The sequence below is a fragment of the Prosopis cineraria genome, unplaced genomic scaffold, assembly GCF_029017545.1.
Source record: "Prosopis cineraria cultivar Desert tree isolate PC_DT_omini unplaced genomic scaffold, ASM2901754v1 PC7, whole genome shotgun sequence".
Lineage (NCBI taxonomy): Eukaryota > Viridiplantae > Streptophyta > Magnoliopsida > Fabales > Fabaceae > Prosopis > Prosopis cineraria.
The window spans coordinates 1209743-1233070 of NW_026555338.1; the positions used below are offsets into that span (position 1 = coordinate 1209743).

Below are 23328 nucleotides of genomic sequence, written 5' to 3' on the forward strand. Positions count from 1 at the left end.
TTCAAGCGGGGGATAAATGATGAAATATGAGATAATGGTTAATGATTAATTAGGTTAATTAGAATTTTTTTAAGATACTAGAATTATACAATAAGGATATTTATTCATTAAAATTAAGATTTTTTTATTTTTTATTATTTTATATATCAATATCTTTAAAATTGTATTTAGATTTAGGATTCATAATTTGAATTTGAATTTTTATTACTTTATTATTTTTATAACTTTATAAATATAGTTAAGTTTTTTATTTGTATAAGAGTTCACAAGAGTTTTGGTATTCTTCCTCCCTCTTTCTCTTACTTCTCTTTCCTCCCACTTTCTCTTATCTCCCTTTCCCCTCTCCCCTTCCCATTTTACATTAACACAAGTCAGAATAAACCAAACATCACAAGAGAAGTCAACCCAACCATTACACTCATGCAATTCATCTTGAGAATCCAGAAGAAAAAGCATGTTAGACTAAACCAAACATCGCAAGAAAAGTAAGCTCTTATACAAATTAAAAAAGTTGAGAAACTAAAAGCAAAAACACATGAAACAGCATAATGACATGCTAGACTTTAATAATTCTAAATTTTCAAGCTAACTATTGTTTAAGTGCTTCATGTTGGATTATATCTAAAAAATTTTATACCATTATATATTTTAGAAATTTTGAAGCAAACAAAACTTAAAAATGGATAAAATAATCTTTAATTTACATTGGAAATTATATAAATAATATGGTTGAATGTTAAGTTTTATTATATAAATATTTTCATACAAATAACAATGTTATTAATGTCTATAAAATTAACCATTTTTCTTTATGTTTTCATACAAATAAAAATAATAAATAAACAAATATGCCACATGAATGAAAAATTAAGCCTCATAAAAAAGATATTAGGCTCAGTAGAATTTCATCTTCCAGAGTTAACTTGTTAGGCTCGGTAGTTGAGAGTTATGATTGGTTGACGAATGGAGGCTCCCTAGGGCTCTGTTTAAGCTCTTGTGCGTCTCCAACCTCTGTGGTCGCTCTCCATCTCATCTTATCCCCTAAAATTGAAAGATATTGAACTACTTTGCACCACATACAATATATATTTATATATATTTATATATATTATACACAATCGCTCAAGACAAAAAATCAATATAATTTACCTTGGAAAAAACAGATGCTTTGACATCCAAAGGAAACTAGCAAATTGTGCGACCATAGACCAAACAAGCAATATGCATATTTCTTTCCAAATTTTCCTGAAAGACGAGACCAATAAAAAAAATCAAATATTGGTGGTCAGAAAAATAAGCCATTTATCAATGAACTATACCTTAATATGTGTATAGGGAAACTCAGATGTTCGCAAAGATTCCTGCGAAGTAACCTCCTCATACAAAATCTCCTTGGGGATGCTTAATACCACAGCAATTTCATCTTTTGTTGCAGCTATTGACATTATCAAATAATCTTTGTCCCACTGTATGTCGATGCCATCACTTGGATAGCAGAAATCATATTCAATCACCTACACTTATAAAGATGGATTAGATAATAAGAGAGCAAGTAGGAGAGTAATGGCTATAAAGAAACTACATAAAACAATTGCAACTAAAGAGGTATAGTGTGCCACCGCCCTGTCTAAAAACCAAACTCTTCATATATAGAGACAGCACTTAATTAATGTTAAAGGGAAATTATCCACTCATGTAAAAGCTTTATTGAATATCTTGAGAAATCAGCATCATGCACCCAGTACTTGTTTCCCAAGTTGCAACCAATTAACTTTGTGTTGGGTTATCCAGCCTTGGTGAATAAGATCCAAATATAAGCCCTATCACAAGATTATGGATTTCTTCTATTTGGTGTTGCTTAATTTTCAATTGTTCTTCAATTTATATTCTGATATGTATGCTAAATAAAAAACAATTGGGAGCAAACTTGATCATAAAATCTACAATATCGTGACATAACAGTAGCCCAATGATTTCAAGCAGTAGCCGTGGAGGTCACATGGAAACGTTGAGTTGACATCATGTCTATCCATTTGAAGGGAAAATAATCAGACACTTTGTATGATTGTGGATCATACCCTGTACCTACAGACAAATAATTAGATTTACCACATCTCTTACTCTACCTCAAGCTGGTTAGTTAATAACCTCCATAACAAGCTTGTAATGGTTCTAAAAATGTCAGTAGATAATCTAAGCCATGTATGATGATGAACCAAAACAGGAAGGGCATCATAATCTAATAGTTTTTTCTTTTTTCAGGTGAAAAATACTTGAAAATAAGATCAAATAACCTTTTGATGGAATATGGAATGATGACTAATTAAGATAATTAGGGTTTATTTAAGATATTGAGATTTTCTATTAGGTATATTTAAATAAAGATTTTATCCATTAGTATTAGAATTTTTTTTACTGTTATCTTAAATTTATCCATCTCAATAAAATAGGATATTATTATCTTATCAATATCTTTAAATTAGATTTAGGATTTAAATTGATTATTTTATTAATCTTTTATATAAATATAGTTAAGGTTTTTATTTATATTTAGTTTTTTAATACTTGATAGGATCCAAGATAGGTAAAAAGAACTAAAGAAGACAAATCTCTATTAACATATAAAATCAAAACATAACTTCATAATGTTAATAAGAGAATATAGAATTGATAGAAGAAACTAGAAAGAATAAATCTATTAAAATGATAAAAAATTAGAATCTCATTCTATATTTATTTTAAAAGCCACGCTTAGAAGAATCTTCAAAAGATCAAAAGTCTCAAAAGTCCATTTTGTTCATGATATGCTTACTTCTGAGTTGCTAAACATATTTATAATATTAAATACAATTTAAAATAATAAACAAAATTTAAATAAATAGATAATTAAATAAAAAATGAATAACATCTCCTAGAATCTATATCTAGAAAAAAATGCTAAATAAAATATAAATGACTAGATATCTAGATCAATATCTAGATATATAAATAAATATCTATATAAAATTTAGATAACTAAAAATCTAAAGAAAATATAAACAATATTATAAAAAAATATCTAAAATAAGCTAAAAAAATATTTATTTATAACATTTCTCTAACTTTCCAAATTATCTATTATCCCACTAAAGTTGGTACCCTTATCAATATTGAATAGATTTTCTATGAAATTCGACCTTCTCCCACCTCTCTTCCTCCCGTTTTCCTTTCTCTATCCCTCCTTTTCCCTTCCCATTTTTTATCACCTTTTCAAGCAGAAAGCATAGAAAAATTGCAACACCTAAAGAGATTTTCTTGATATATTGCATCATCAAAAACATGAAACTAAGCTCTATTGTAAGATGTCATTTGACAAAGCAAGCAAACCTTTTGACATGACTACAACAGAACTCCCATCATCAGCCCCCGCAACAGAGGTAATGCAAAAACCATTTTCCTACTGCTCCATGATCTATTGCTGTAAGGGTATGTAAGAATGAGATAAGGGACATTTAAGCACATAGAGTATAAATTACAAGAAAGATGCAATAACAATTCCACCTCGGGTAAGAAGAAAGGTAAGAGTTTGCAAATTTGACTCATAGAACCAGTACCAATATCCATAATAACTGCCCAATGATTGGAATGGGAGGCTACACAGCTGATATGGAAGCCATTTGTAATCCCTTTCTCCAAGCATTATGCTAATATCTTATTAGATACAGGATAATGAAACCTACAAAATATCCTCAACACAAATGTCACGATCAATATTTTTAACTTATTATTTCACTTATTCAGGTTCCACGCCATAATTCATTAGGAAATATTAAAAAATATTATGTCATTGGAGAGATTTTGGGATGATTTATAGATAATTTTCACAATCCATGACTTTTCACGAGGCCAAGTTAAGGAGGTCCAAAACATTCCAGAACCCTCTAGAAGGCTCCTGGATAACCTTAGGAGTGCTAGAGAGTGCAAGAGCATTCTAGAAAAATCTACACAACTTTAGCCTCAATATTTTAATATTGCCTCAATATTTAGATATTTGATGTAAATATCTAGATATTTTTTGTAAATATCTAGGAGAGAATTCTAGAGAATCAATTATAACTATAGGATCGATTTAACTTCCACCATCTATTAAGGAGGTGGGAGTTTTCTAGATTCAAGGGGAGGTCTCTAAATACCTCACCCCTCCTAATTTGTAAATCATCTTGAATTCTCAAAGCAATACTACTCTCACATTCCCCAAACTCTCTCAACTATCTTTTGCCCTCAAGCTTTCCCTTTCCTCAACTTAACCAAGCATCCTTCTCTTCTACAAATCAAGCTTACTTGGCGTCTTCCAAGAAGAGTGTCCAAGTGCCACACGGGTCAAAATACTAGCTTCGTGACATAATGCTATGGTCTATATAATTATAAATATATAGGCATTATAATTGCCAAGGTCCTAAACCAATTGGATGATATTTTTGACAAAATACAAGTTGTGGTACATAAGATAATAAAGAAAATACTTTATTCTCTAGTTAAAAAAGAAAAAAGTCAACGCAACTCTACCTTTGTTTTGTTGGTTTTCTTTCATTAAAAATTGAAATCCACTGCGTCGCAGGAAGACCTAACCGAACTGTCATTCTCATCATCGGGCGCTTATCATCTTCCCAAAGATTCAATCTACTTTGATTTTGTTCAACCTGACAACATTTTATATTGCAACAAAAACTAAAGATATGCATTGAAACATTAAATATCTACTAATTAATCAATTAATTAATTAAATTTAAGGGACTACCTTTTGTGCATCTTCAGTATTAACTGGTCCTAATACAGGAATAGGTTCAATTATCCAGTCAAATAATGATCTTAACTTAGAATAATTAGGCTCTTCCTCAAATTTCAAGTTCACAACAATCCCAAGAAATTTATTAAGAGGAGCAAAAGAGGACACTATGGGGGAGGTGTTTTCATCTTCTCTTTGCAGACAATGAAAGATTCTTCAATATCCTAAGAGAAGTGATCAAATAATATTAAAACATACATGAAGTAAAGAAATTTAACTAATATTGAATCACTAGGTCAAAATATAAAATTAATATCATACTCAGAATTCTTACCATGGTAATTGACCTTCATGAAGAAATATAAGTGTATATGCAAGAGATTCAAGATCATCCCGTCTGCTAGGAGTTCTTCTTAAGTGTGCATGAACACTAGCATATCCAATAGTCCCCCTAAAACAATTCAAAGAAAAAATGTTTTTACCTCTATCAAATAAATAAAAAAAGAACATGGTAAACAAAATGATGAGATATTTTGAAGAGGAGACAAGACAATAGAAAAGGATAGGAAAATAACAATTCTAAAATTGATTACCTAAACCTAAGAGGGAATTTATTATATTCAACATGCTTCCCATTAGAGTCTCTCCACTTGGTTGCTACGATGCATATGCTTGTATCAAAAAAATGATAGAGTAGGTGGGACATGTTAGAAAGAAATGATGCATTTTGGAATAGTCCAACCACTAACCGAATCCAAGGTCAATAACAAATAATTTCTTCTCATCAGGAGAATTTGGCTTCCCAAGCAAAAGGTTCTCTGGCTTTATATCTCCATGTACATAACTAAATAAACAAGACAAATAAAACCATAATAGGTTGAAGTTGAGATTAGAAAAGAAGATTAGTACATGATAAGTTAGCATTGGTTTAAGGTTAAAATTGCAAATCAAGTTGAGAAAGTTGGGCTTAGTATAAGAGATTAGCACATAACAAGTTAGCATTGGCTTAAGGTTAAAGTTTAAATTATCATGGCTTTAAAAGTTATTTAAATGATGTAATGCATGCAAGTTAATATATAAGTCTTATGTGAGTTCTAGGAGGCCTATGGGTCATGTGCTTGGCCAAGTGTATGGGGCCAAGTTTAAGATGTTTCCAGCATTGTATTTGTTAAAGAATATATGTTGTTTAAATGTTATTAAAATATGGGTTGTTAATGAAAAATATCCTTTCAAACTCTATAGATGTTAAAAATTATACCCAATCCAATCACAAAGTATGACAAGTTTGAAAGGTATACAAGAGAATGTTAAGAGGTTATGGATTGAAAAAAGTCTCTACTGAAACCACATGATACCAAATCAATTGCTATTCAAATAAATTTGTAACATCAAGGTTAATCTCATAGTATAGTTAGGTGTCCATATGCCACTGCAGGTTACCTAATTCAATCCCTAACTTAAGTCAAAGTTCACTAAGGTGCATTATTTAATTATTAAAAAATCTTTATTTTAGTATTAACAATAATATTTAATATATACAATAGGATTCGATGCTTGTAAATGTACCTCAAGGTCAAAGGTATAGGAGAAAGTAACTAAGACAAATAACAAATCATTACTAAAACTATTATATTTGTTGTATGAGCTTTTTAAAACTATTGTAAAGATTTTCCTCACTATGCCATAGAAAATGATCTGATAAGTGCGAGATCAACTTGGAAAAAGGAGAGAAAAAGGGAAATGAAACACGAACAAAGAGGAGAAGGAGAGATATCTTAGCTAGGGCAAGGGTTCTTGGAACATTGAAAGTAGTGAATCAGTAATAATGAACCTAGATTGATTAAGTGAAAATGAATAAATGGCTAAATGTAGTTTTAGGCAATAAATAAGTATTTTTAATCAATTTTATTAATTGACTAATAATGCCAATTGTGTATAGATTAGCATAATACATGTGTAGAGTGAGAAAGGAAGCTTGTAAAGATGTGTTAGTGGTCGTGAAATCCACAGATAACCTTTCTTGTGACAAAAAAATTAAGATAGTCAAATAATTTACTCTATTTGAATGTTTATTGTAAACTATTTAAAAGTATTATAAATAATGCATAAAATTGTTTTAAACTAAGCATGTTTTGATATAATGCATGATTATTGCATGAAATGGATTTCAGATAAATGAACAGGTGAAAATATATGATTATATTTATACGTATGTATGTGTAAGCAATTTTAAATGTAAACCAGTGTTTGATGTGAAAACATGATCCTAGGGAGTAGGAGTTCATCTAAAGGGAGAAGTAGAGAAAGCCCATATGGTATATTCTCCTTAGACCCTATTAGGTATGCAAGCTTGAATTTGAAATTATTGGAAATAGGATTGGGATTGAGTGGGATTGAAGTGTTAAAATTATGTTTGGTATGTAGTAATAATGGGAAGGAATACTTTCCTTCATTTTATTTTATAATTAAACATAAATTATGAAAATACTATAATAACCTCTATAATTAACCAGAAATTAACCAAAAGACACAAAAACTCATCTTTTTCCTTTAACTAGTTACAAGCTCGCCATTGGTTTTGTGCTATGTACCTCACAGCTCACACATCTCTCAAAAATTTATGCACTCAAGCCCTCCAATCACCAAATTTGATCTTGCGCTACTCATGACTTGCCTCGTTCCTCTACCTCACAACTTTACTCTTCCTACTCACTAGATCTGGACATGCGCCTTTGCACTTTACTGAGAAATTATCTTCATAACTCTAATCTATCACTCTTGTTGCAATGTCTCTCATCAAATCTAGGCTAAATCATCATGTGTCTTATATTTTTTTTTGTTCTGCACAGCTTAGGAGAGCTTGAGTGAGACAGTGATAGTGGTGCCGAGAAAGGCAAGGATGACACCAGATGGAGAGAAGGGAAACTCATATAGCACCAATAAGTTAGAAGGAAAGTAAAGTCGAGGGAGAGGAGAGTGGTTGATGGCTCGATGCTTGTAGAGGAAGAGACAATGAGGGGAGTGCAGGGTAATTTAGTCTTTAAAATTTCAAACCCAAGATTGATTTTTCAATATTATGGGGGTGGTAGTATTGAATAATCCTACTTCTATAGGATTGGGACTGGCATTAATTTTTTCATTCCTTCACACCAAACATGAAAAAGTGGTATCAGCTAGTCCCAATTCCAATCCCATTCCTTCAATCCCTTGTGCCAAATGAGGCCTTAATGTCTGATGAGATGCGGTGTTAGAGAATTCCATTTCCTTAGTTATAACATCCTAAAATTCAATCTAAAAAAATTAGTTGCTAATCAGAGGCAAATTAAAAATTAGTGAATTGATTATGGTTTGAATGTCGAGTTGATATTATGTTGGTTGACTATTATGTTGATAGAATTGAATGGTAAAACGATAGTCCTCAGCATAACATATGAGCAACCGTGAGAGTTTCCACACTATGCCACGCATCGCGGCACATTGCATAGAAATTACTTAAAGCTGATGTGATCAACTCGTGAAAATAGAAGGGAAGAATTTAGAAAACATATTTGAAGAGGAGAGAAGACCTAACTCTACTAGGGCATTGATTTGTAAGAGCTCAAGAATCTGTTTTGGTTAGTGACTTGTCAAGTAAATATTTTATAGCCCTAAGCTTCAGTTTTATCCTATTTTCATTAAATTTGACTAGTTGAAAAATCAAATCAGAAAGTTTTAAAGTGTTGAAATCTAAAAGAAAAGTTTAAAGAGGGCTATCGAATGTAGAACTAAAATTTTGTAACTAGTCTGGAGTTAGTTTTGAGAATTTAGGCTCAATTAACCTGGAAAGTTAGGTTAAAATGGTGAAAGTTTTGTTGAATAAATGAATTATGAAGTTGTTATAGTCATTTAAATGGCCTATAAGGCTAATGACTCTAGATAGTAGAGTTATGAATTCAAAAGATGTTAATTGAACCATTTTGTGTGTTAAAGGATTCAATTCAGCCAAATCAATACTTGTGTTGAATGTTAACAATTGATTAAGAGACTGCATTGTGTAGACTAAGCACTTATGACATTGCTCGTAGGAATCTACACTCTTAGAAGTCCACTACGATTGGTAACCCTTAGTAATAAAGGAAAAAGGTAACTGCAGTAACCCTTTTACTTGTTCGTTTGTGAAATTATAAGTATTTTATATAATTATATGCATTGTGTTATAAACTAATAGAGTAGCAATATTATGAAAGAATATGCATGTGAGTGTGTGAGTCATGTATAAAATGAATGTGAACAGACATGCATAGACATATACATTGCATCTATAAGTATACCCTAGATTAGAATAGAGGGTCGAGGCTCTACTCTATGTAAATCTAGAAAGTCTTGAAGTTCTTGAGCATAAAGCTTAACTTTGTCAAGAAAGACTTAAGAGATCCTAAAAATCTCAAACATAAAGCTTCACTCCACCACAAGAGACCTAAGATAATGATCCATAAGTGTACCCTAAATTAAGATAGGGGATTAGGGTCTTACTCTACATAAGGCTAAGAAGTCCCAAAGGTCTCAAGCGTAAAACTTGACTCTACCACAACTAACCTAGAAAATCACCTATATGCAAAGAGAATACCTAGTTTGAATAGTAATATGGTGAGCCCTGCCTCATGAAAGACTGAAAGTCTTGGTTTGAGCATGGAGATTGCTTCGTTAGGTGGAACCAAGAATGCATGAGCATGAGCATGATGAGATTGATAAGAATGAATTCTTGTATATACATATAATGTTGCTTTTACTGAAACACATGCGACTTTTATCTCTTATTTATAGTTTTGCTTATTAACTAGTAATTGGAGTTATATTCAAGTTAGTTGGACATATGTCTTACTTTGTTACTTTTGTATCTAGGTGAAGAGAGCACAAGAAGGCCGAGAAAGCAAGCAAGGAAACTTGATAGTGGTATAACTATTAATTGTGTAGAATGAATTTATAAAATTGTATTTAAAATTTAAGTTGCCAACTAGAATGCATAAGTGTATGTGAATATGAAAATATGAATGTTATGAATTATGATTGAAAACTTGCTTGTATATATATATATATATGATGTTGCATCTCGTTAAAGATGCCCTAGTGATGGGTATGTGAGTAGGCCTATATACGATTCAAACAAGTACGTGTTATGTAACTTGTACCACTCATGTGTGGTGTGTGTGTGAATTGAATGTGAAAATATTTGTATGTGAGAACTTGACACAAATGGTGAGATAGAGTCTTATGTAGAAGAGTCAAATATATTTGTAATTCCTAACCATATGATACAGCGGAACCCCATATGTAAGTCGAATAATTGAAAGTAGAAAAAGTCTATGTGTATATATGATTATTTGTGGACTTCTCATATATAAGCTTACAGTTGTGTAATGTGGCATTAAGAGATTAAAATGGGCAAATGATATGATGTATGTGATTAAATATATCAATTAGGTGTATAAATCATTTTAGACTGGATTCAAAACTTGAAGCGATCTAATGGGATAAGGAATGAGAATTGAGTACTTAAGGTATAAATTAAAAAAAAAGTAATTTTTTACACTTGGGTGCCCAATTTTAGATTAGACAGTTAGATTGAGTCTAAACTTATCTCATTAGATAGAATACATTATAACCTTTATGTGGGCACTTGAATCACTCTAACTAGATGACGGATGTGGAAATGGCGTGCGGAAAAAATTCATCTTCTAAGCTATCAAATGATAGCAGATTTTGCTATCATATCTGCCACGGTGCATGACATAGTGAAGAACAGAGCACATTGCTCTACACCATATGCCACGACGCATGGTCCTATGAGCCACGGTGCATGGTACTTTTCAAGGGGAATAACATTGTGTTTTATTAATCTTGATAATTGTGTTTGCACTTCCATTAACCCTCTTATTTAAATACATTTTTAAAAAATTAGGATCTCACATTTTGAAAAGAATTCGAGAGCTGTTACTTTATTATTATGTTAATGTTGTTTGATAATTGTGTGATAGAAATGGTAAAGTCTAGATTAAGTAAGGGACTTTATATTAGTGCCTATTAAGATGTGATGTTGGATATTGTCTCCTTAATACCCTTGTAGGGTATGGTGTTGGAGATTTGAGGTCCTTCACATTTATATGATACAATGTTAGAGTAACAATACCCCAATTAATGTAATAAGGGGAAATCATAATCTGAAAATAAAACAGAACATCTTTGGGCGGGATGATTTTATCACTATAAGTTTGCTTAGGTGAATGAGTATATATTGACCTATTGAGAACCTATGATTTCAAAAGGAGTGATTCTAAGGTTCAAATGGTAGTATCATGCTGATAATAGTGGTGATTTGTTATGAAAATGGCTTTGTGAAGTGATACTTATGTTATATATTATAATATGCAATACTCGCTTATAGTTTACTTGTAATAGTTTAGTAGCGAGTTATTCTGTTACTGAAATTATTCTCACCTCGTGGTTATATTTTTATAATTCAAAGTAGTGAGCTAGGCAAAGAAAAAGACTCAAAATTGACTTAGTGTGGATAAAGCCGTGTAAATTTAGAGTTTGTGTAATGAACCTAATCTCTTGAAAATATTGTAAATGAAAAGTAACCATAGGGCTTGCCTGCACATTTTAAGTTGTAATTTGTAGTGACTTTTTGAGAAATCTTAGCCCAATGTATGTGAATGATATGATTGAGGGCTAAAATTTATTTGTGAATATGTGGTAAATGTGTGGACAAAAGGTTTATAGTACATAAAAGAGTTGATATTGTGTAAAGTTGTGAACAAGCTAGTGAATGGCCAAACTTTGATTTACAAATATATTTGCTATGATTGTTAGTCAATTAGGTATGCTTAGTCCTTTTGCACTTGGCTTAATGAGACTGAGTGTGTGATTTGAACACTATAAAGCATGAAAATTTAATAATTGACTTTTTGTACTCGAGTGTCTAAATTTTGATCAAACCATCTATACACTTAGTGGCGCTTAAATCACTCCTATCAGATATCATATGTAGAAATGACACACATTGGAAGTTCACTTTTACGAACTGATATTTGATAGTAAAATTCTATCACGTGCGCCACAGCACATTACACAAAAAGGAAAGCTTGTGGCTTTATGCTATATGTTGCGATGTATGTGGTGTACACTACAATGCACAACCCAATTTTTAACCTTATTTCCATGATTTTAAATCATGACTTAGGTGTGATGAATGCATGTGTTTATCTTTCGTTGCATATTTTGATATGTAGAGATCTTGATTATTTTAAAAAAGAAGTCTTAGACCCAAGTGCTTTCAAACAAATGAACCTTATTGATATAGATTAGCATATGTGGTGATTTATGTTAACCCCTCCTGATATTAAATGGATATTGGGAGAGGTTACATTACCCAAATGACTTGATTGAGAAAACATATAGTTTTGTACTCTTACATCAATATGCCATCTTTTGAAAGTTGAAAAAGGTTTTGATTCATCCATGATAAAAATGTATGGTATTATATTGCAATTAAGCAAAAAGTATTTATGATGATCTTATGGTAAGCTCCTATTATTTAATAAACAATCAAAGGGAATAAAAAACTATCAAAGGGAATAAACCATGCCCATTTAGTGGCTTTTCTCTTGATGAATAAACTATCAGAATAGTTTTAAGCTTTGTTTCAAGAATTACCCTTTAGAGTGCATCTCCTCCAAGATTAATAATGATTGAACCCCTATACTTGCAACCATTTATGTAGAAATCCTATGGAAGGGGAGAAAAATAAATCAATCAACTAAACAAATATATTAAATCTCCAAAATAAAATAAAAACAATACCCAATCGGACAAACAGAAAGAGAAACGAGGATAGGTAGCACCTCTTGAAGCAAAGCGATGCTCATTCCCACATTCGAGCCATACATAAAACATGATTAAATAGAAAAAAAAAATTGTAAATCCTTATACTATGATTTTCTTTCGTATATTTTTATGAAGACTTAAATTATGTTGTTGTGCTATGTAGGATATTGATCTAGGAAATAAATTTAGGGTTAGACCAATCTAGGTGTTTAGGTCTTAAGAGTTTAATCGAGTTATTTTATTTTATTTTTTTATTGGTATCACTAGGTGAATAAGAACTTAGTAAAATGCAATCTATGATTAAAAAAATATCAAACCACAAATCAAAACATTAACACAAGAATCATAACTTGTTAGATTAATGCCAAACTATAAGGACCTGCTTTTGGTTTGATTGATACATGGTCCTTATGTTAAGCCCAACTTGAGACCACTCCGAGTCCTTACATTAATATGTTAAACTATAAAATCAAGCCAAACTCCTATCCTCTTGTTCCTTATGTTAAGGTTTTGATTAATGCTATGATCCTTTTGAGGTTTTTTTAGTTCAACATAGACTCTTGCATGACAAGGTTTCATCCAAGCTTCCAAACAATCTTTAAAAATGCATTTATTGATAATTCCATGTATATATCAATAATCACACTCTTACCTTTCTTAGTTCCATCTCTTAACACATTTTAACTCTCTTGACTATAAATCTTCATTCAACACATAATACTTATATTTTTTTACTATAAATAATAGACCACATTAAGTGATTTTAACAATTGAAAGTGAGAGAGAGCATTCATTGATTTATTAAAAAGCTAATAGTTAAGAGATCATCTTTATTTTACATTATGGACCCATTAAAATAATAGGTTAAGATGCATTTTTATCCCTGAATATCTTTTTGAGAAACTTTGAGTACCCTGCACTGATAAGTGAAGCAAATTGGAGCTAGATAGCACCTAAGGTAAGTGCATTAAGCTTCTCCCTTTTTTTTTCATTTTCTTGAAGAGTTTAGTTAAAGTATATGTTAGGATAATGACTGAGTCTGAACTCATTGATTTAAATGGAATTAATGAAAATTATTTAAATTATTTAAACCTTGTATTTATGCCTTAGTAAGTTTTGGCAATTGAAAAGCCATTAATGACCAAAAATAGCCATAAATGAGGGTTGGCAAAGGTGTTTAATGGCCATTAATAGTAATTTAATGATTCATTAATAATAATGTATGCTTTTTACCAAAATAATAATGTGTGTTAAAGAAAGTTAATAAACCTAATAGATAAGTTTAAAAGTGAGGGTTGTGATTTTGTGAGTTGAAAGTGTTGAATTATAGTGTTAGAAATTATCCTATTAAGGACATTGATGGTTATTGGTGAGATTGATTGTAAATTAATCACAAAATTGGCATCATTCAAGCTATTTTGAGCTTTGAAAGTATTGATAATTGAGGGGTAAATCTTTGTCTCAAAAGTTTAAAGTATTATTTGAGGATGAAAATTAATTATATATAAAAAAGAATTATTTGAAACTCTTTGATTTTTGTAAATTAGTTTGATGCAAATTGTGGCAAGTTATGTGATGTATAAAAATGTTTTGAAACAATGAAAATGATATGTATTTTTATACATATATAATTAATGTTGTGAGTAATAAAATGAGATGAAATTGTGAATTGAGTCACGTGTATTAAGCATGATATGAGGTCATTAATGTTAGTATAATTGCATACTAAATGTTAATGTGTGCATGGTATGATCATTTATAGCAAGAATTCACCTAGAGAGAGGAATAGTGATAAAATCCACATGATATTGGTGACTTACTGTCAGAATAAAAAACTAATCGAACTACCAACCGTTAAAATCAAGGGCTAGTCATTGTCTCATTATTATTGAGGGATTGTCCCAATTATTCTTTATGGGACTTAAATCTAATTAATCTCTATTAATTCCTGAGGATGTTAGATTCAGAATACGACACCTCATGGTTATTAGTATTACGACCCCATATGTATTAAGATATTTAATATCGATGTCAAATTATATATGTTTGTGCTTGGTTACAAAGTTGATAGTTTTGTGGTCATGGCAACATTTTGAAAGGTAAATAGATTTTGTAAAATGATTGTAATTGCCATTTGCGTCTTAGAATTAATTGACATGTAATAGTATAGAGTTAGTTAACCTTGATTATTGAGTGGTTGCACTCATCCCTCTTTCTTTAAAATTATAAGGACTAGTTTATCGAACCAAAATCGAGATAAAAAACTAGAGGAATAGGATTTTATTGAAATCTTACTCATAGGCCTCATAGTTTTATTCATGTGTATTTTGTGAATAATTTGCCAACTATGATATGTACTACTTTCACTAATTGAAAAATTAATTTTTATGTGTATTTTGTGTCATGAATTATATGTTGATTTATAAGAATTTGACTCCTCCTTATGTTTTTGTAATGAAAAGATTGAACATCAAAAGTGTAATATATGTGTGAATAATTGGCTATAGTATATTGTATGAATCCTGTATTGTTCATTGAGTGTGATCTAAGGGTTGGCATAAGCTTTTAAAACTTAGATCGAGTGTTAGATGTTCCCAACTAGAAAACATCACATTTTCACTTGCACTATGTGATTATTAAGCTAAATTAGGTATTTTGTACCCTAGGTTATATATGCATTAATTAATTGTAAAATCTATAACAAGCCAAAAAACTAGTGTAAGTGAAAAGTGAGTAAATATGTGATTGATGTTACATGATGTGATAGTTCATGAATTTAAGGCTCCCTCTTCTATTTTTGATATTAAGGGTTTAAACATTAGCAATGTGATGGATAGGTTATTTGTATGATGTAGTATGTTGTACAAGTTTGTTATAATCTAATGAGCATGGTTTGTAAAACTAGACCAAATCGACCAGTCGAACTAACAAACTGATAGTGCATCTTGTTCGATTTCGTATTTTATTTGGATACTAGTTAACCTATGTGACTTAGGATTAACCCGCCCAACACTAATGATTAAGCGGGTTGGGCAAGTTACATGAAAATTTAATAAAAAATAAAAAGATAAATTTAATCTGGATAGTGCATATTTGGTGCTCTTCACCAAGTGATCAACACTGAAACTCATTTCGTCTACAATAAGGGACACAATGGCCTGAAAAAACTTGGTGAAATAATGAAACTTTAAAGTTAGATTCGGATAGTAGAGATCATACTTGTGTTATAAAGTGGTGAAAAGTGGTATAAAGAGGTGAAATGAAAAATATTAATGTGATTTAAGTTAAACTTGTGATATATTTAATTGCATATACACTTTACTTTCATATAATTGCTTGTGATAGTCAGTAGAAGTAAGTTATTCTATTATTGAAATTTTTATCTTAGCCCCGTGATTACATTTTTATAGGACAAAGCAGTGATTAGGACAAAGGAAGAGAGTTTGGACCAGCATAGTGGTGCTGTAGTTGTGTGAACTCAAAGTGTTGTATAATGAACAAATTTTAGTATGAATTTTGTATATATGAATTGCCACATGAGATTACATGCACATTTAAGTTGTTGAATGGGAGAATGTGGAATTTGTGGTACATGTCATGAGTTTTGATAAATCTTAATCCACGTGTGAAATTATAATGAAATGAGTGATTTGGAACTAAGATTAAGTTGTGTTTGTGTAATGAGTATAAAAAGATGTGATTATGGTGAGAAAAGAGCCAAGTGGACTAAGTTGTGCCAAATTGTAACAAGTTATGAAAAGTTGAGAAATGTGAAAATTGGCCATTAAGGAGTCAAATTTCAATATAGGTGCATATATATGATATATTATGATTAATCAAATGTAATAGGTCCTTTCGAACTTGGTTCAAGACCTTGTATGGTCTAATAAAAGAAAGAGATCGATTTAAATGCTTGGGTGCAACAATTTTTAAAAAATTAACTTTATGTACCCAGGTGCCCAAATTTTTATCAGACTGTTAAATTGTGTTTTAACCTGTTTCATTAGCTGACTCATGAGATAAGCTTTATGTGGAAGCTTGAACCACTCCGATCGGACGTTATATGTGAAAATGATGCACGCTGAAAGTTAATCATTTGATAGCAAAAAATTTAGACTGGCATGTCGCAGTACTTAACATAAAGAGTCAAGCATGTGGCTTTGTGCCACTCGTTACGGTGCACGTATTGCACGCCGTGACACATGACCCATTTTCCAGTTTAATTTTATGGTTTTAGTACATCTAAATTTAAGATAGAAATTCTTATAAGTTGTATCCATTGTATATTATATTGTAATTTTAATAATTTTGTAAAATGAGTCCTAAATCAAAGCTTCTCAAACAAATTTTAAGTGCTGATTGTTTTGATTAATGTGGTGATTGGGTTAACTTTATCTTGTATCGAGCGGATATAGGAAGAGGTTACACACACATCTTAGAAGCCAAACTCGTATAAATCTTCAATGTTAAGGGAAGGAAGGAGTGTGAATATACTTACCCTATGACATGAGGAATTCAAAAAATCCTTCAAGTTAGGTCCAAGCATGTCCATGACCTTTATATACATAGAGACTAGTTAAAGGGCCAATCATGGCCTATTAGCAATTGAGATAAAAGTCATAATTGTTTTGTAGATCACACCATTACATGATAATCTCCCACTCTTCCTCTATAGTATACTTGAGGAATTCTATGACAACCATGAAGGATGCTTTTAACAAAAATTCAAATTCAAATTGTGCACATTTCATGTCACACAAACCTTAAAGTTGACCAAATATGATAACTTGTAGGCAAATTAGCACCACTAATTAGTATCACTAACTCGAATGATACCAATAAAGGAGAACTTACTCATACACTTGCCACTCAAATGGTTAACAAACTTTATTCCTACAACCTTGACTCTTTTTATGCTCAAATTTTAGAGCCACCTGAATAATGAAAGTTGAAATTAATTATATTAGTCTCAAAAGTTTCACATCTCTTTAAATAAATAAATTGGGTAATAGCATAATCCAACCTTCATAGCACTATGACTTGTCGTTCCTTCATCACCACTAATTACAGGGACACCAACAAAAACATGACCAAACCTCCCTTTACCCAACTTCCTGCATACTTGGTACGAAGGTGATTCCCCTACCTATGTTAAACATATTATTTTAGTCTGTTGCACAAAGACAACATGAGAATAGTCAAATACATATTTAATGTATTTAATTAAGAGTGATTTACTCCTTGATCAAAAGGACATGATTACATGAGTTAATAGGCAGTTAATATATGATATTATTTGCATATACAAAGGATCCCATGTGACCTACATATATCATCAATTCAATGAATTAATATCATGTTTAGCATATTTTAAATATGAATTTTATATGAAGGATTGTATAGATGAACGAATCCTCTAAGTCATAATTAATATTTATTATTTCTTAGTATCATATTATTTCTAATATTTAGGAGATTTTCTATTGATTATTTTTTCTATTTTTTGACATCTTGTATCTCAATCAGATCCTAATTTTAACTATATGAAAAAAAAATCCAATATAAAGTTTGAAATAATATTTAAAAAAGAACTAAGATAAGCCCCTAAAAGATTCCTATGATGAAGTACTTTATACAAATATACCCTTAGACCCAAAAAGAAGAGTAAATTTCAATAAAGGACCCTCGACCAAATATAATAAAAAAGAAGACCCTTGAATTTCTAAAATTTAACTAAAGGAACCATACAGATTTTCATTTGAATTTATAATAAAAATGATAAAATTGCTCTTATTTAAATAAACAACATAAATGACTTGTTCATTTTCATATTATATATTGTTCATTTACTTATAAAATATTCATTTCTTTACTTCACTTGTTTATAATTTTTGTTTCACTTGATTTCATTTCAAATTAATTTCATGATAAAACAACTTGTTCATTTTCATATTGTATGTTGTTCAATTACTTACAAAATGCTGTTCGCTTACCCACTTCACTCATTTATGGCCCTGAAATGAAATCAAATAAAGCAGAGCTATAAACAAGTAAAGTAAAAAAGCAAGTCATTTATATTGTTTTTTTAAACGAGTGCAATTTTATCCTTTTCATCACAAATTCAAATGAAAATTCATACAGTTTTTTAGTGAAATTTTAAAAATTCAGAGCCTTTTGTATAAAAAAAATCAAGGATCCTCTATTTCATCCTGTTTAGTCAAAAACCCCTCATTGAAATTTTCCCCAAAAATAACACTAGTAAACGGGCTACAGGCTAATCTGTGGGCTAGCCCACACGGGTTGATATTTTTGTGAGTTAAGTTGAGCCAGCCCACCAAATAAAACGAGCCGAAAAATCCAACCCAACCACTTTTTTAGTGGGCTAGCTGTTGGCTCACAAAAAATTACCAAATTTTTTTTAACAATTTAAGATATATATATATATATATATATCATTTTAAGGCAAACTAGCAATTAAAGAACTTGTAAATAAATAAAATAAATATAAAATTTAACCAAGCAAATTTATTTTGTTAGATTTTTACTATTAATCATCTTTTCATCTAAGTATGTTATCTTTCTTACTGAGAAAGAAAATTTGAATATAAACCCATATCATTTTTCTCAATGAATTTTATGATTTAAATTAATAAATCTTATGAGATTAACAAATAATATATATTTCTTTATAAAAATTAATAAATCATCAATTTACATACTATAACAAAAACTTCATTTGCAAATTATAAGAAAGATTTACATTATCTTTCAAATGTACAAAACATATTTAGGAGTCATAAACTATATATTTAAGAAATATTATCATCATTATTATAGATTTATAAAAAGATATATTATGATTAAAAATAAAAAATTATTTAAAAAATATACTAGCCTGCGAGTCAACTTGTTTATCTAGCAGGCTAACCTGTTTTAGCCTACTAATTTTGTGGATTGGGCTAGTCTGGCCCCTTTTTAGAAACGAGCTAATTTATTCAACCCAATTCATCAAATTTGGCAAGTTAAATGAGTTAGCCTATAGGCTTAACCCATTTTCCCTGCTCTACCCAAAAAGAATCTAAATATTGTGAAAAAATAAATAAAATGTCAATTATATTATTATGATTATTACCAGTACTCATATCATATCATATCATCAAAATCAAATTTTTTTGAAAATTATTTTTATTTTTTTCTTTCAATTTAAATAATTTTAGAATATGTTGACACCTTTAATTTAAAATTTTAAAATTTTTATTTTATGTGACATTTTTTTCTTAAATATATCACAATATATATAGATATTATTATAAAACTCATGTCATTTTTAGCCCATATAAAGCCTAAACATATTTTAAAATTATATCATTGAAACAAGTTTAAATTTTTCAAAAAACAAAATAAATAAAGAAGTTTTGATTTGTCAAACTAATTTTTTGAAAAAATATCCTAACTTTAGCTTGCAATCTTGCAAAATTTAGTTTGTGCAAGTTGTAATTTTATAAAATTTAATATAAACAAGCCTTAAACATACTTTTAGACAAAGCTACTGCTTTTGCATTTTTACATTTCCACTTGAATTTTTGAAATCTAATCCACCAAAAATGACACACAATATTAAGATTTTTAATGTTTTCAAGAAAATATCAATTATAAGGTAATTAAATATATGATATCTCATTATAAAATAAGTTAAAAATTAAAAAATTAATTAATATTTAATATATTTTTTAAAAAAATCTACTGGGTGAATTTTTTTCAACATAAAAATTATTCAATCTTTATTATAGCTCCACCCTAAATCTTTCACGCTTATTTAAGCTTGATCTAAATTACTAAACGTAATTTTTTTTACCATTAATAAGAGGTAACTAAAAGTTACATAGAAGTTTGCATGCCTAGAAACTTACATTAGTTGCTCTATTAATGAAACCAGCATAAAAAATAAAAAATCTCTCGCCACTATACCCGGCAAATATAGCCCTGTTCAAAAAGTCTACAACTTTTGCTTTGGACTTAACAATGGATTTAAACAGATTGAATAAACTGGTTTAACTTTTAAAATTGTAAGGATCCAATTCCAACCAATAGAAAAAATCTAATTCCAATGTGATGCAAATTAGAAGGACCCTCAAAATAATTTTCATAAATAAAAATAATAACAATAACATTTCATTGCACGTACCACCTCGGGAATAGTTTCTTCCTCGTCCTTCCAGTTGCAATCAAAGGTTACATCACTATATAACTCTAAGCTATTATCACTATCATCAGACTCCATCTTCATCGTCTGGCTATTCTCTAAAACAGGGAAGATGAGGAGCGATGGATTGAGTACGATAGTGAAAGAGGATGGTGAATTACGAAGGCGTAAGTGAAGCCGAATGGCCGAGGATCGAACTCGTGGAGATCTTCAAAGAGGCAGAGCGTTGGCGACTTGGCGTGGGAAGAGGATGAGAGGAGGAATGGTGTGGGTAACACTAATCAGAGAGGGAAAGAAATCGGGTGGCAACAGCGTGCTTACTACCTATGAGTTTTTGAAACAAATGTCTACCAAGAGGCAAGAGAGTTTATCTGCATAATGTTTTCAAGCAGGAGAAAGATTCTATACGAATTAGGATCTGTCTTTTCATCAGTGCTTGTGGACGATTGCATGATTTGAATAAGAGAATTAGAGGTACCTGGAGGCTAAAGCAGAGGTTGAGTGACTGAGATCAGCGAGCACTGTAAAGTTATGATCGTGAGTCAGAGAAAGGCAAGGAAGCACCCACTTGATAATCGCAACAATCCAGAGAGGGGCATTGATCCAAGAAAGAAGATTGTGATGTGTCGGGAGGGAGAAGAAGACAATGCGGCCGCCGGTAAGGAGTGAGATGAGGAAGCAGACTAGGGTTTCTTGAGTCGGAGGACTGGTAGCTATAACTGGTAAGGTTGCATAAGAAAAGGCAGTGGGCTAATTAGTAGTAGGAAAGTGGGTAGATAGAAAGTGGGCTTCGGTAAACAAGACATCCCTTAAATATGGCTCGATTGAAAATGAAAGCATAGACAGCCTAAATGATTGTGTGCATAGCCAATAAAAACACACATTAGATCTAGGAGCAACCTCACGTGGTGCATAGGGCCTTAAATTGGACCAACAGGCTCTTCTTAAAAAATATATATTTTCTTCTTATCAACAACTTTGAAATGAAAAGCTCCTTTTGACCTTGAATGGTTGTAATTTGTGTTATCAGTAGCCATAGACACCTTATCATGGGGTTAAAATTATGCTTCATATTCCTTCTTCACAACTACAGCAGTCTTCATCCGCAGATGGCTATCCTACTTCGGGCTTACTATGATCTACTAGCCCAATGCACATAATACAAGTAAGAACCAAAAATAGATAAAATCTAGTTGGCAATTTAAATTGTCAAATATACATAATGACTAAAAAATAGAGGCATACAAAATAGAATTGCAGTCATAAGCCTCTGGGAGTTTTCCTCTTTCCAATCCTCTTGAGCTATTCCCTGTAATATTAAAGATAGTGGGGTATATAACCTTCACTATATATCCACTCAATATAGGAGAAGATTACAGTGTTATCACATCCCTCACAATAATAAAACAAATATTTTGTTTGAAAAAGCATAGGCCCAAGACTCTTTATTTATATCTATCCAAAATCACAATCAAAGAAAATCACAGCGGAAGCAATATGCATACTAGTCTAACATGTAATGGACATAACCCCATTTCCATTGCATGCATTTTCATAACCCCATTTCCATTTTGGGTTTTCCCCAAATGGTCCAAAACTACTTTGGAGCCATCCGGGCTTTTCATATTCTGCCCCTTCGGGCCTACATCCTGTTTAGATGATTTGTTCTTATTAGATTAGCCTATAGGCTTCCCCATGTAGTCCCATACTATCTTAGTGTCTCTTTGAGTTGCTTTACCCCTATTCCAGACATTCTAAGGTCTCCCATCCTTCTGTTTACCATCATTCATCCTGAGCCATTGTTTGCCAGAGGTTATCTCTACCATGTTGACCATAGCAAATGGGGGAAATAGGTCCTCGTCTACTACCATAGATTCTTCCTTAAGGAATTTCAAAACTCCCTTGTTGATTCGGTCCTAGACGACATTCTTGAATCCCTAGCATGCTTTGGTACTGTGACTCCACGAGTGATGATATTTAAGTATTCCTTCCATCTCTGTTCTTCCTTCAAGGAAATCTTATGATCTATGGGCAGAGAGATGAAGTTTTCCTTGAGAAGGAAATTAAAAATTTCTTTTGTTTTTTTGGTATCAAAGGTGTACTGGACTACATTTGGTCTTTTGGACATTTCTTTGGCCTTCCTAACCAGAGCCTGGCATGTGTAGTTACCAGCATTCTTTAATTCTGCCACCGATAGCCAGCATCTGTATTGACTCTAGCTTGTTAGCCCCCGAGCAGCCCTATGTTGGAGCCTGCTTCCTGATGGGTGCTTTTCAATGATATGGCTATATTCTTCATGCCTTCATGCATAACCTGCATCATGATTTGCTGTCGTTCCTTCTCCTTAGGTTTTGATGTTTCCAGGGATATTACAAAGAACCTTTGGTTCTCTTCCAACTGCTTATCCATCCGGTCTTGAATTTCCCATAGCACTTTTGCAATAGGTTTGTTGGATATGATTAGTAGGTTAGGTTGATCACTTCCTAACTTAGAGCCA

General features: G+C 31.2%; 1 pseudogene; it reads right to left on the bottom strand.

Annotated features, from left to right (window-relative positions):
* Nucleotides 1-1185: 1185 nt before the first annotated feature.
* On the bottom strand, nucleotides 1186-20915 carry LOC129315631 (casein kinase 1-like protein HD16; annotated as a pseudogene).
* Between the last annotated feature and the right edge of the window lie 2413 nt (nucleotides 20916-23328).